Raw genomic sequence first — 13,462 nt, 5'->3', positions numbered from 1 at the left:
AAGCAAATTATGGATATCACATCAGCATCTACTATTTGCCCAGATTAATGATACTGCCATTACTGCTTTTACATTGATATGTATTCAGATATTCTATCCATCATTGGACAATTGATCCTGCGATATGCAGCTGCTTAGTGAACAGTTACTAGGTAAATAGCCATGTGGGTGTTGGAATGGCAAATTTCGAGCAGGAACATGTGTAAGAGAACATCCAGCAGTAGATGGCAGCGGTGAGGTGGGTGTGTAGGAGGGGAGCTTGAACAGTTGTGCTAGGTCCTCCAGGTGATGGTAAGTGAGGGCAGCTTGAGGAGCTAGTCAGCTGCATGGACCCTCTCTGGGAAGTAGGGGGAAGGAGGGCTCATCGAAAGAAAAAAACGAACAAAGAAAGGATTCCTCATGGGTTTCATTCATAGATATAATAATTATTTATTTGCTTAATCTTAATTTCTCTTCATGGCTGTAATGGCCTAATGAAAGTGGAATAAAGTATCCCTGCTTCATGATCTTTGGGCCATCCATGTGTTCAAACCTCATGTTACCATAGAAAGTGACTTAACATAATGAAATTGATGCTAGATGCTTTTAACCTCACAGAAATGAGCTCAATATCTTGAGAGGTGCTTTCATTGAAAGGAAACCAAGCACCTGTAGCAGGACATATTGTTACAACTACAGCTGGGTATATAGTCATAAAGTGGACAAGCTGAGATACAAATGACCAGAGGTCACAGTCAATCAGCACAGTAAACCCCTAGGCAAAGATAGTATCTGGAAAACTCTCTGCACTGTAGATATTAATTTAGTGTAAATAAATACACCAGAGCTCATCAAATAAACAAAATTCATGTACCTAAATTTAGGTAGCGCAAGAACATTACTACATGGGATACCTCTACAACAATCACTGCACAAGTAATACATTGGCTATCAGGCCCTTGTAGTTCCAGGTGCCAACTAAATGCAGGTCCTTTCTTTTATTTTCCTTGCGTGACCTCACAGCTAGTCAGCTGCATGTTGACTTCCCAAGCGAATAGCATTTGGTCACCCTATTACCTATTTCCTGAACTACAAATGATGGTCACTTCCTTGATCTTCCCACCCTGTCCTGTCCTTAGGAATTCTTCTCCTCAGCCCTGGATTTTGTCACTTTACTCTAATTTCAAAAACTTTTATGAACATTTGAGTTTTGACCCAGCTTATGTCCCAGCCACTCGAGCATTCGTTTTTGGCTCACCCTATTCACTTTTTGCTCACTATCGAACACCTTGGGGACCCTTATGTAATGCTTTCAATACAACCTGCTCTACAGAAACTGTGCTGCTGAAAGTAGTCATGATTTGGAGATGCCGATGAAGGAGCGGCATCACCTGATGAAGGAGCGTCGCTCTGAAAGCTAGTGCCTCCAATTAAATCTGTTGGACTATAACCTGGTGTTGTGTGATTTTTTAACTTTGTGCTGCTGAAAGTACTTATTCCATTTCCTCGTGACAATCCTCATGCCTCAAAACGAATTGTTTCTGTGACCTCCAGCACGATTGAATAACGTAAGCATTACATTTATTATTTATTGACCTTGTGTTTATTCAGATTCTCTCACATTTGCAGAATACTTAACAGGATATATCCGAACAGTCCCTCACATGGCCTGTCAAGTGGGGACTTGAAGACAAACAACTATTCAGGCTTTCATGCAATTTGTTAATGAGATCGTTTGAGTCCTCAGGGATCTAGAACTTTGAAGTAATAAACTGCTACTCAGGGACTATATTGTGAAGACAGAACTGTTTTACAGCAGCACAGAGATCTTTTATCTTTTATTAGTCAGAGGAGTGTTGAACAATGTCATTCAAGCAGAAATGAACTTTAAGGATCTTCCTCCATTAGTGATTTTCTCTGCGGCTTTCACACATCAAAAGCTTTTAAGGCTGGTATCTATTGGGCATGACGTCTATTGTCAACAAGACTTTGACTCTAACTTCAGTCTGTATAGTTCCTACCTGCAACATACTGTTTAATTGACTTAAGCCACTGTAGCGAGAACGATTATGTTCCTTAAGTGTGGACTGGGTTTAAAAGTTCTTTACTTAAAACCTTATTTGGCAAGTTATTTAAGTCTCTATCGTAAACCCTGCGCAAGGAAGCAAATTCTTTCTTTCCCTTGACCAATTCCTCCTCTTTAATCAAGGAATGGTCAGACCCATTGCTGCGGTCCTCATTCTGCCCAAGGTGAGGTCAGTCAGTTCATGGAATACAAACATACACTAACAAACTCAGAACAGCACTGTCTGTTTTCAAAGGGCATTTAATTTCAGTTTCATTGTTGCATTGTCAGATATTATTTACTTTGCTCTTTTAAAGAGAGAAAGTCTTCACAACTTTTCACTTTAATCTTGCTGAAAGTAGTGACACGTTTGGTGAAGCCTTTCATCTTGCACTCTGAAAGACAAGTGTAAGAATAGCAAATTTCAATTAGTCACAACGTTTTATACCACAGGAGAAAAGGGTTTTGGTTAGTTGGCAAGTCGAATTTGATTAGTCGAGGTATTGCCATACAGAAAGCTATAGGGGAATGGATGCTCTGTGAATTCCCGGGTAATTAAAAGAAAGGCACAAAGTTTGAACGTGCAGGGAAATGGGGTTAGCATGGATGGACAGCTTGGTTGGCATGGACCAGTTTGGGCTGAAGGGTGTAGCTCTGCGCTACAGGATTCTATTCCTTTGTTTGCAGAGAATTGGTCTCTAATCTGCATGTGTATTGCTTCTAGTACATGAAAATACATTGTGCTCGACTGATCATCTCACCTTAGTTGTTCATGTAGCTATTAGTATCCTCCTTATTTTTATAAAAATTAACTTCTTCTTTTCCAATCATGAATGATTCCTTGTAGACTGTGATTTCATAGCCATCCATCCCAGGGCCATTTTTTTTTGTGTAGGAACAGTGAACGTTGGTTCCTTTTCCAGGGAATTGTAGCTGAAGTTAATTTTGTTTTCACCTGAAGCTCAATGGAAAGCCAGGAGGGACAGCAGTCCCCACCTCAAGTCACGGGGGCTGAATCCTTTGTAGGAAGGTCCCTATGATCACTATGGCTGATTAGTACAACATAGGGCTGGAAACTGCGAGTCAATCTGTTTTGATTTCTCACGGAGGGGATCCAGGGATGTGGTGATTTCAACAGAAGAACAGAGTTTGGAAATATTTTAATTCATTCTGAATTTTGTCCAAAATCAAAATTGATGAATTCAATGATAAATAACCTGCCTCTGGAGTTATACTGAATCGTCAAATTATACAGCACAGGAGCAAAACATTCAGCTTCTTGAATTACTGACTAAGTAGTCCCACTCCCAACCTCTTTCCCCATAGATTTGCAAATTATTCTTTTTAAGTGCATGTCCAATTCCTTTTTGACTGTTATTATTGAATCCCCTTCTGCCATCCTGTCATTTCCAGCTCACAATAATTCAGTGAGCAAAGCAATCTTCTCATTTCCCCCACACTGGTGGTTTTGGCCAATTATCTTACATGTGCATGTTAAGTGAAGGGAGTTATAACTATACTCTGGCTCTAGCTCCTGAAGATGTGCTAATTGTGCTGTATCATTGTGGGATCAGGTTACATGAAACTGGAGCCTGGATGTGTATGGCTGCAGGTGAGACACCCTTTCTGAACATCTGTATGTTTAATAAAGTCTGTTGCCGTTTGCTCACAAGAATGTAGAATTTACACAACTACATGGTGGCGACGCTGATGAGACATTCACAAAACAGGAGGTTTGGAAGAGCCTAATGTAAAGCCTACAGACGTAGAGCACTAAGGGAAGAAACCATAAGGCCAGTTCAGTGACCAAAACCAGAGTGTGGAAAATACACAAAATGAAGACCAACAGCGGTAGGCAATGACTTCCAATCCTAACTGGACTCAAAACTGAAAATTTTAAAAATGGGCACTACTTTTGAAAGGTGCAAACATACACAAGTTGTTTGCAGCTTTGGAAAAACAAGTGAAGTTACCTGGTGCATATCAGATAATGATACTTTTTTAGATTAGATTAGATTACTTACAGTGTGGAAACAGGCCCTTCGGCCCAACAAGTCCACACCGACCCACCGAAGCGCAACCCACCCATACCCCTACATATACCCCTTACCTAACACTAGGGGCAATTTAGCATGGCCAATTCACCTGACCCGCACATCTTTGGACTGTGGGAGGAAACCAGAGCACCCGGAGGAAACCCACGCAGACACAGGGAGAACGTGCAAACTCCACACAGTCAGTCGCCTGAGTCGGGAATTGAACCCGGGTCTCAGGCGCTGTGAGGCAGCAGTGCTAACCACTGTGCCACCGTGCCGCCCACAAGTTGAGTCCAGACCAAGTTGGACAACTTGATGTGGGGTTGGGAGAATTCAGTATAGCAACAAGCCACCGATTGGCCAGGTTGTAGTTTAACCCAGAACCTGTGAGGGGAATGTAATGGAGAGAACAAAGCAAGAAGATATCTGGTAGTTAACTGCATTGATCTCTTTTTTACTCCTTTTTCTGTAAAGTGCTGTCTGCAATTTTCTGTCTAGAGAGCAGAAAAGCTATATTTCGAGAGGCTGTAAGAAATAATTCTTACACCCAAAGCAACCAGAAAACCCTCAGGTCCAACTAAGCCACCAATGAACAACAAACGGATCCAAGCTGTGGTAATGACAATGAGGCATCATTGAATAAAGGGAAAGGAATGTGACCCTCCTCCCATTAAAAAACAATTTCTCTCCTTAAACCGCTCAGAATTCCGAACATCTCTGTTAATATCCACATGGCCTTTGGAATTGTGATCAAAAGATGACAGTTTTTCAGTGACGCCACAGTGTTGGAACATTGCATGCAATCACCTCAGGCACTGTTTAAAAATAGAGCTCAAGGACATACTGCCCAGAGAAGGGAACAAGGAGTCCTAGCCTCAGCACATCTATTAAAGAAAAGAGTTGGAATTAAAAATAGAAAAGGATATCTAAAGCTCAGGAACAGGGCTGCATGTAGATGGTAGTGATGTACAATTACCCTTTTTTTAAAAATAAGTGGAGATCAGTGTAAAATCTGGGCAATGAGAGCCACAACTCTCAGTTTTCCGTAGATGCATAAGCTTAAGTTACAAGTGGGCATGGGAATGTAAATGCATACGCAACAAGCAAGCCCCTGTTCCATACACTCACTTGCAAGGCTGAAAGATGTTTCAAAATATAAATCACTACTGATAATGTTGTAAGACTCTGACTGAAATATAGAAATAGACATAGAGTACATTTCACACAGAGAATAGGACCCTCACTTAGAAAGATAGATTGGAGATGTTCAGACTATATTCCCAGAAGAAGCTTGAAAGGAGATTGATCGAGGTATTCAAAATCACTAAGGTCCTGATGCAGTGAGACATAGCAGAACTGGATGGCACAGTGGTTAGCACTGCTACCTCACTGTGCCAGAGACCCGGTGACTGACTACGTAGAGTTTGCACATTCTCCCTGTCTCTGTGTGGGTTTCCTCTGGGTGCTCCGGTTTCCTCCCACAGTCCAAAAACATGCAGGTTAGGTGAATTGGCCATGCTAAATTGCCTGTAGTGTTAGGGGAATGGGTCTGGGTGGGTTGTGGGTCGGTGTGAACCTATTAGGCCGAAGGGCCTGTTTCCTCACTGTAAGTAATCTAATCTAAGAATCTTTTCCCACACGAGAATGGTCCAATAATGGTGCACAGATTAGAGCAATTGTAAAACAAAAGCAGTACAAGAAAAATCTTTTTCATGCAGCGAGTGATTAGAGTCTGGAATGTTCTGCCTGAGAGTTTGTTGGAGGCAAGTTCAATTGAAGCATTCAGATGGGAATTGGGCTTTTATTTCAAAAGGAGGAGATTGCAGGAGAATGGCTCGAAAGGAAATGCTTATTCAGAGACCAGGTAGAGAAATGATGGGCCAAATGGCGTCCCCTCTTCCCTGTATGAAATCTGTGATCCTGTTCCAGACATTTGTACCAAACAGTCCATGGTTTAATAGCAAAGGTTTTAAAGGGAACCCTAACCCTATTGCAGATATTCATTAATGGATAATAAATCTATTTTTAGTCATCTTTGTGAGACCAGGAGGAGCAGGCTCAACAAGCTATGTTGCTCAGGACAGAATCAAGTATGTTCTGCAACTTCCCACAAGCAGGGAATTGGAACAAGGTGCCTGTTTTTCACTGGCAGCTAACTGGCTCCAGACAGGACATGGGCCAGGTCTCCTGCTGGTTGCTCAGTCTCTCTGCTGTCTTCATGCTGGTTTTAGCCAACCATTGACAATTGCTTTTTCTCTTTCACATGTGGCAAATGAACAATGGGCCAAATGATCCATCTCTATCATGTGGTTGCAGCAAACAACTGTGAACAATTTATTGTATTTGATTATACTTTCTTTTCACTTCCCATCATGGCCTATTGGTACATGAGGCAGACAAAGCACATGCTCATGTCAGTTTCCAAGCTGGTTCTTCCTGCAGAAGTTTCTCAGGCTGTCACTAGTGGCTATCGCTGAAAAGGTACCACTCTACAGCAAGCAAGGCTGACCAGGAGACATACTCTCTCTAATAGTCTGCTCCAGCACAATGTAATATTTCAGAGAGGGTTAATGTCGGAAACGCCACCCAATCTGATGATGTTGGGTGAAGAAAGGCAAAGTCTAGTTTGAGATCCCAGTGGAGACTGACATGCCATCACTTGGTAGGTTTGCTTACTCACCAATGGAACTTGTACATACTGCTACCTTTTGAAAGTAAAGGCCTCTTCTCACTGTGACTCACAAGGGATTGATCCTCTTTAATTGTTAACAAACTGTGAAGATGTTGACCTAGTGGTATTATCACTGGACTGTTAATTCAGAGACACATATAACCCAGGCTCAAATCTTTCCAAGGCAGATGATGGAAATTAAATTCAATAAATATCTGGAATTAAAAGTCTAATGATGACCATGAATCGATTGTTGGAAAAACCCATCTGGTTCACTAATATCCTTTAGGGAAGGAAACCACCATCCTTGCCTGGTCTGGCCGACATGTGACTAAAGACCCACAGCAATGTGGTTAACTCTTAACCTCCCCCTGGGCAATTAAGGATGGGCAATAAATGCTAGCCTAGCCAGCAATGCCCTCATCCTGTGAATAAATAAAAAGAAAAAGACCCTTAGTCCTAGTACAGAAACATGGCTGGAGGGTCTTGTGGTGCAGTGGTAGTGTCCCTACTGCTGACTCAGGAGACTTGGGTTCAAGTCCCACCTGCACCAGAGGTCTGTAACAACTTCTATGAACAGGTTGATTAGAAAATAGCTAAAAAGGTGGCAGCACTCTAACATGATCAATAGCTGGTAATGGTTGGTTTCCCAGCACAAACAACACTTCCACAGGTGTATTGCAAAGAGTAACAGGTTGATGATCAGTCTGCCTTGCCGTGTTATGAATGCTGCTTCTGTGGCTATCAGCTTCTAGAGTGTGACTTGAACCCAGAGCTAGCTGACTCAGAGGTGTGGACTCTATGCATTCCATCTCATGACCTTCCCTATTAAATTATACAAGATTGTAATTTTACACTCATCCTATTAATCACAAACACCACTCATGTTTCTACTGCATAATGGCAGCATGAAACAGCTGGCTTCACCTGCTCCTCAAGCATTTGAGATACCTTATTCTTCCAGGGTAAACTGGAGTAGACCGGGCACTTTCTAGGGCTAAGAATGACCTCTTTAGTGCCTTTGCTGAGTTTGCATGATGAGATTTAATAAGGTGGTTATGTTTTAAACTGTCTTCTTCACTTCAAGATATAATGGAGTCATTGACAGAGACATGTCATCGCCTATTAGCTCAACCCAGTGATAAACCCATGTGGCCCGGCTTCCATAGACCCATGGCCTCAGATCGAGTTTGATTGAACACAAAGTGGTAATTGTTAATACATGGAGACTAGGGAAGAGCCAGCTGGCCTTACTTATTGGCTCAGAGATTCTACCCATAACGTGAGAATTCAGAGAGAGAGAAAGAGAAAACAGCAGCTGCAGTGAACACAGGCTGCTTCCTGTTAGCTGCCAGGCAGAATGCTGATACAACCTCATTGTTTGGTTGATGAAACATGAACTGTGGAGTGTGTCTGAGAGGAATAGTCATTGTAGTGGGTGTTACTGCTGGAAATCAGTTTGGGAATTTTCAAAAGTCTAAAGAAATGTCATTTGACAGACACTGGATATTGTGATTCAGCAAAATAAGAACAGGCAAATTTGTTGGCAGCTAGGAATAACTTTGGACTGGTTCGTGTAAAATTACAATGCTGCAAAGAGGGCAGTGTGATGTGAAATGTGGCATGGGGATTTTTGTTGGGAAGCTAATGGGAGAATAATATTTCTGCAATTTAGTGTATTGGTTGCCTAATAAGTAATGTTTATGTCATAATGGTGAAATACTGCAGATGCTGGAGTGTGGAAATAAAAACAGAAAATCTTTGGAGAAACTCAACATCACCTCTGATGAGAAAAAGGCAGTAAACATTTCGAGTCCAATATAATTCTCCTTTGGAATGTTTATTCTGTGTTGATTTTACAGCATTTATTACAGTAAAATTCTTATAATGTGTGATCATTTTAATCAGTCTTTGGGAATTTGGTCTTGTCTTACAAGTTATAAATCTCTACAAGAGTTGTAACACAATTAGGCCCACCATGTCTATGCCGATTTCTTGAAAGAGGTCTCTAATTAGTCCCAGTACCCTTCCTTTTCTATCTGGCTCTGTAAAGAGTTCCTGTTTCCTGTCAAATCTACATCCATCAGCCTCTCAGGCAGTACATTCCAGGTCATAACAACACGCTACGTAAAATGAAATTCTCTTCATCACTCCTTTGACATTTTTGCAATTTATCTTATATCACTTCTGGTTAACAGCTTATTGCAAATGGAAACATTCCTAATCGATGACATTAATTGATGTTTGTGCATAAATAAAATCCTACTGAGGACATGGCATTTAGCATTAAGTTCATTGACTCAGGTAAGTCTGTGGAACATACTGAGGTGCCAGGCAAGCTGGGGTCTACATTGGGCATCATGTTGCAGTTTCCTATCCGTGTGGCTCAATGTCAAATTATGTTATATTGCACCAGAGCATGTTACTTCCCCAAATACTGTCCTTAATCACTTCACATTACAAATAAATCCATTGATCTTTTGTTTCATAATGTACTGTCAACGCAGGGCAAAGATTACTTGCCATACATTCCAAATTCCTTTAAAATAAGAAGCCTGGGCAAATAGTTTCTACACTGACTCATTAGAGCTAACGTGGCCAAATGTATTCATAATGAAGAAAACTCCACTCTTAAACTTTTTTCTCGTATTTACCCCTTTAACTTCATCTGCTTTCTCTTTCCAATCAGGAGAACACAAGTCATTGTGAGAGATGTTTTAGTGCAAGGCTTCCCAAAGAGGGGATAAGGACCTCACCTCAGGTCCCGTGCTGAGATTGTGGCATCACAAGCTACAAGGCAGCAATGTTTACAACACACCCCCCCTCCCACCAACACCACCACAGCTCATCTCTCCATAGCCCTCTGGTTCTTCTGCTCTCCTCAGTTGAGAGCATTTGTGACAATTTTCAAGCTGTGAAATGGGGCCACATTGGGCAGATGTTGGGGCAGCACTGTTTTAAGGTTTCCCTGATTCCCATTCCCACTTTTTCCAACATTGAAAATATACATATCATGTATTCCACTAAAAATTATAAATACTTGAACTAAAGTCATAGCTTTCACTGTTCCTTTGTATTAAAAAGTCACTGAGATTATCTGACTCTGTAATGATCCAAGTAACAAACACTATTAATAGATCTATCTCAATTTAGCTTCAGAAGGGAGTCAGCAATCATTCCTTTTTCTAGGTTGTCACTTTGTAAAACCTTGAAAGAGTGTAAGTGTAGCATGTTAATTATGAGGCAGGGTGCTACATCCACTGTGAGGAAGGACATCTCACTTCTTAGTAGCAATTATCACTTTTTTTACTTTCAAAAACATGATGTTGGTGAACATAATGTTACAGTGCGTCACTACCATCTTTCAGTTACGACAGCAGTGAAATTGAACGTTACTTATTCACAATGACTGATAAAAGTGAAATTAAAAATTTGTGAGTTAAGGTTCAAAGAAGGAGCTTGTGTTTGATTACTATCTTATATTCTATACTGAAATTTACAAAGTATCTACTCAGGGATTTCCTGCAACCTGTGTTGAATGGATAATAATGATATTTTTCTGTTAGTCATTAATGTTGAACATTTCTATCTGAATTATTAACCAGCAGCCCTTCAAACACCTATAATTGAACAGGGCCAAGACCTTTGCTAGTTTAACTATAGACAGCCTTTATGGAAAGAATAGTCTTTTCAACAGAAGAAAGCATTGTCAGTATTTACCAGAGTGATATATCAATCACGTCATTAAACACCTGACTTATACCTAGATTACTTTGGTCTCTTTCCTGCATTTATGATAATAGATTGGAGATGTTGAGGCTGTTATTGTAAGAGAAAGCTAAGAGGAGACTTAATAGAAGTGAACAAGATCATGAGGGATCTGGACAGAGTGAATAAGGTTGAAGTGTTCTTACTGGTAAAAACACAGAGTCAGACGATTCTAATTTGAAATAATTGGCCAAGATCATGTTTCAAAAGATGTATTTTTTTTTAACAATGTTGTGCGCTTATGGCCAATGCCTGAGAATGTGGTCGAGGCAGATACACTCAAGGCTTTCACAGAAGAATTGGAGGATTATCTAAAGAGAAAAGGTGTACAGGCAAGGGCGTGGGACACATTGAGCTATATCTGATGGCTGGCACAACAATGACTGATCCAGTAGCCTCCTTCAATGCTGTAATCATTCTCTGATTCGGATTCATCCAGATCTTCTTGTACTTCTTTCATGAGGGTCAGCCACACGAAGATCCTGTGAAAGGACAGAGACATATACTGTATACTGAGTGAAATAATAACATTTCAAATTAAGCAAGAGCACTATGTACAGAAGAAAGTTTTAAGATGATTGACAAATTCTGCAAGACGAGCTCAGGAGGTTTTTATTGACTGTGTTGTTATCATCTGCTATACAATTACTGACAGGTTGTTGAAACAAAATTCAACAATAATTTTCAAAAGGAAATTGGATAAATCCTTGGAAAGGAAAAGAATTACTGTACAGGGCAAGGGGAAATTAGAGTGGAGTGGCTACTAATTGGGTAGTTCTTTCAAAGATATATCATGTAAGAGGTTCAGTTTACCCCAAATGATCTCTTTCTGTGCTGCATCATTCTACAATTGCACAGAAAATATACACTTTCCATCTGGCAGAGTTTTGGGAGTCAGGTGTGTATAGACAGTGCCAGTTGCACTCCTTTCCTCCACCAAACTCTTCTCAAATCCTGATTCGAAATAAAGGGTTTAAACTCATTCGATACTCTGGGCAGCAATTTTCATAAAAGAAGTGTGTAAACAGGGAGAATCATTTCCATTTGCCACTGCAAGATTCCCAGTGGGATCATTGCTGCTGACTAGCAAGGGATAAGAAGAGAGTATGACAAGAAATGCATGGCAAAAATGGGAAGAGGACAAGGAAAAGATGGAAAAGGCAGTGAGATAATCATTGGTCCAATTTGAAAGTGCTCCATGGAATCCCACTTTGAAACAAAAAGTTGTGTCAACTCCCACCAATTTTTCATGGGTCAGAGGAAATGGATGCCTATCTAACCACCCACTCCGATTCACTTTCAACTCACAGAAGAGTTTACAGGATACTAACATTACAATGCCCGACTTGCACTGTGTAGGACAGCAGTATTTCACCTGCCAGGATTGAGAAGGGCTTGATCTTTGAGCTGACTCCCAGTCAGCTGCCCATAAAATAAAAGCAGAAAATGCAGGAGAAACTCGCAGCATCTGTGAAGAGAAAAACGTAGTTAACATTTCAATTCTGGTACGTCTCTTCTTCAAAACTCAATTTCTGTCTCTATATAAATGCTGCTGACCTGCTGAGTTTCCCAATTATTTGTTTTTATTTCATATTTTCAGCATCTGCTGTGTTTTGCTTTTAGTCAGCTGATCATAAAGTGAAGTGTCGTAACTATTATTTCTAGACAAAAGTCACAGCCAATTCATGTTATCAAAGTTTGAGTGGAGCATAAACACTGCTATGGACTGTTTTGGCTTAATTAGTATCAAATCATGGCAGGGATATCTGAAAGCAAATGCAACTAAGGGAACAGGTAATATTTATATATTAATTAAGAGATTGTTGGGTGAGTACGTGACTGGGTGTTTATATATGGGAAACAAGTAATCAGTGTTGTTGGTGCTTGTGGAGTGAGTAGAAACAAAACTGACTCAAAGTATATGCCTGGACTATGTGTAACCAGTATTTCACCTCTGCAAATCAAACAAATGAGGTTTTTCTCTGCCAAATATCTTAAGGAGTCCTACATAACATTCCACAAACCAGCAGTAAAATAATTGACCACCTAATCTGGTTTTGATTGAAGGATAATTTTGACCAGGAGAAAACCCTGAATGCGCATTTATTTGATTTATCCTCACAGATCCTTGTACATGATTGCCAATCGCTGGGCTCGTCAGCCTGTTTGCAATCCTGGTTGCTGCATTAGAGAATACCTGTATTAAACTAGCAAGTTTTGGGAAAGATTAGAAGCATTGTTAATTTTTTTCATGGCAATTTCTGGGAGCAGACTCCAAACTAAAAATTGTACTGATTAATGCCTTTTAAAAAAACACTGTGATTGTTAATAACGCTGGGGATTGTAAAGGTAACAATGACTGAACATCAAGGTGCTGTTTGGGAACATGAACCAAAGAAGACAGCTAAATAAAGACATGTAAGTATAGAATGGAATGTTGGATAAATATTCCACTATTAGATGTGATTTACAGAAATGAGGAGAAAATTCACCGAACCTTTCTTTTGGAAACCAATGAATAGAGTTGGTGAAAGAATTGATTGTGCACAACTCATGTATGCAGAATTTTTTCCCCTTTCCATGTTTACTTATGTCTTAAAACTTGTCATTCAAATTCACTTTCAAGGTCAATGAGATAAGTGATTCTGTCTAAAGTGCAAAAAGTACTTCTCTCATAGCCATCTCAGTAACCTGCACATGCAATTATACTAATACCTTGCTGAAAGATATGCTTTTAATCACTTCTAAAAGTTTCTTTGTCTAAAACATGAGCTGAGTCACCAAAATGGCATTTAGTTTATTGAATCATCTTTCACATCGCCACACACAGCTACAGAACTTGTGTCCACAGATGCTAATCTTTGACTGATTCATATCTCTACGTCTCAATGTAATGGGGCAGAGAGAATTATATATTGACTCTGTGCTCCATCTTTTGACAGA

This window comes from Hemiscyllium ocellatum, chromosome 31 (genome assembly GCF_020745735.1).
Source record: "Hemiscyllium ocellatum isolate sHemOce1 chromosome 31, sHemOce1.pat.X.cur, whole genome shotgun sequence".
In the NCBI taxonomy this organism is placed as follows: domain Eukaryota; kingdom Metazoa; phylum Chordata; class Chondrichthyes; order Orectolobiformes; family Hemiscylliidae; genus Hemiscyllium; species Hemiscyllium ocellatum.
The sequence above is the reverse complement of the archived record's forward strand: the minus strand, read 5'-3'. Positions refer to the sequence as shown.